At 38.7% G+C, this 2,500-nt stretch overlaps 1 long non-coding RNA gene across 2 annotated transcripts in view; it reads right to left on the reverse strand.

The window, feature by feature from the left end:
• The window catches only part of LOC134456239 (uncharacterized), an 8,550-nt gene extending 6,725 nt beyond the window's left edge, over window positions 1–1,825 (reverse strand). For both annotated transcript variants that reach the window (XR_010036276.1, XR_010036275.1), the window contains exon 1: window positions 1,676–1,825. This is a non-coding gene — a long non-coding RNA (uncharacterized LOC134456239). The remainder of the gene's footprint in view (window positions 1–1,675) is intronic.
• Window positions 1,826–2,500: the final 675 nt, after the last annotated feature.

Genomic DNA, 2,500 nt, shown 5'->3' on the forward strand with positions numbered 1-2,500 from the left:
ATTGCCGTCTGGTATACGGTATATATACTGGCTAGTCAGCCAAGGTGAAGGGCAGGGTAGTGGAATTAGGGAAGTCAGTGCATTTAAGTACAATCTCTAAACTTCAGAACAGGATGAGAACGCAGGGCGGCCGCAATATTACATTTCACGGCCGCGGCCCACCGGGACAAGTCCCCGATCTCCCGACGGCCACTCCGCGCCTGCATGTGAGCATATGTGAGGGGGATGGGAATTTTACAGCATTACTTTGTCATACTGTATAGTCTGCATAAATTGTGGTACAGTATAGTCTGCATAAATTGTGGTACAGTATAGTCTGCATAAATTGTGGTACAGTATCACATAAATTGTGGTACAGTATAGTCTGCATAAATTGCGGTACAGTATAGTCTGCATAAATTGCCTCTGGACTTAATGGAGACTTAATGGGAAGTCAAGATGAGTTCAATTTAGCCGTACATTTTTCATTTTCTTTCCTTCCATACATGTAAAATATCTGAGGACACACTGCCCCAGTGGTGTCCAGAACATTTTATGGCAGATAGAGTGGAATAATTGCAGCAGGTTTTGCACATAAACTGAAGTCCATATCTTATACTCAATTTATCTTCCAACATAAAAGTGATAACAATTTGACATTGACCTAATAAAGTATTACATTAGCCTAATATATATGTGCATGACATTTGCCCTGCCCTATTGGAGTGCACAGCTGTATGATACTTAGTCTGCATCATGATGTGGAGCCTGATAAAGTGACTAACACATAACACTGTTGTGCACTTTATATTTAAGGATTAGTAGAGAGTACAGTATAGTAGAGTATCATTTATTAATCCAGAGTGAAATGAAGGTGTCCAGTAACATACATACATGCAGTAAATACAGAAGAAGACACAAAGGCATTACACACAACATTGCACATGTATTCACCATACATAGGCTACATAATTCATAAGTCATTAAGGGTCAGCATTAGAGTGAGGATTACACATAGCAAGTATATAACATTGCATGTTCTTATACTGTATTATGTGTGGATACATTTTATAAGAGAGCATACTCCACACATTTATTGTGTGGTGATACATTGCTGTAATTTCACATAATGTGTACAGTAGATTATAGTATATGGGACATTACATGATAATGGTCCTCATTGTACTGCACAAATCCAGTATGGTTGGTCTGTTGAAGGTTTGAGATTTACTCTGCACTAAATGAGACATCTGCTGCTGCCTTCATTCCTCTTTGCTGTCTGCAAAAAAACTCTAATGTTGTAGAAATGTGAACTGTTCAAAGATGTTCAATGTTATGCCTCTCTTCAAAGACTTATCTGGAGATTAAATCATATTGAGATTTCTTTTTATTTTTGGGAATAAATATGATAACCAGACAGCAAAATCATGGCTGTGTTTTCAGAAAGTTTGATAATACAAATGATCCATGTTAGCTGTTACATATTTGATGATTTCATATGGCTCAACAACACACGGCACATTTACCTTGTGGTAGCCTACATTTAGGGTCCCTAATCACACACCAAAGTTTCCTGAGTCTTTCGTGTCTTCGGAAATGGTGAGCGGAACGAGATTTGTGATTCACAAATTGTAATGCAAAAGCCATGGGTCCATCTCTTTATCTAACCTCACATACTTGTCCTCTGTATTATTACCTTCATGGCCTCTTATGGTCAACGGAGCCTATAATCTCCTCACCAGTCACCAGTTGCTGTAATACTGCAGATCCATAGGAGTAGATGGCGTGTCTTTGGTAAATGTTTTAGGAGTAAGGAATTTCTAGAGGTTCTTCTAGAATTTTACTGGAACACTCTACAGCTCCCATAGACGTCTGTGTTAAAAATCTCACAAAGACATTATGACATCATAATGAGAACTCAAAATTTTGGCAAAATTCTAATCACATATTTGTGATGGTACTCCTCAAAGGGTTAAGTGCATCACAAGGACATAATGCTCCCCTTGAGTACTCGCTGAGATATCAAGTAGCCTGCTTGGAAATGCACCAGAATCACAAATGGGTTTTTTGATATGCACTTATATTAAAAGCAAATTGACATTTTCTCTCCACACCAAATCCACAACGGTTCCAGTGTGGTTTTGACTTACTTACTTAAGTGCCTAATCGGAACCAGGCAATCACGTAGTGTGATCACACACTAAGCCTCTGAAAGCTTCACAATACTGCAAAATGGCAACCATTTGGGTCAGACCATGGACAGAATCGTTTAAAAAAAAAAAAAAAACATTAGGTTCTGGAAATCTCAATTGCCATGATTTATTCATAGTGGCTTTATTTTAAGAATGTTGACGAGCTTCTAAGAAAGTCGAAGGAGGATTAAATGTTGTTCTCGGGCAAACGTGGACAAGGTCAATGCTTTGGTGAGTTCAGGAGATGTGCATTCCTGACCACTGACATTTTGGCCTCAGCGGTAGGTCTTCACGTTTTCAAAACAGTGTTTTGGCTTCAAGAGAGAGAA

Source organism: Engraulis encrasicolus, chromosome 10, assembly GCF_034702125.1.
Source record: "Engraulis encrasicolus isolate BLACKSEA-1 chromosome 10, IST_EnEncr_1.0, whole genome shotgun sequence".
NCBI classification, from domain to species: domain Eukaryota; kingdom Metazoa; phylum Chordata; class Actinopteri; order Clupeiformes; family Engraulidae; genus Engraulis; species Engraulis encrasicolus.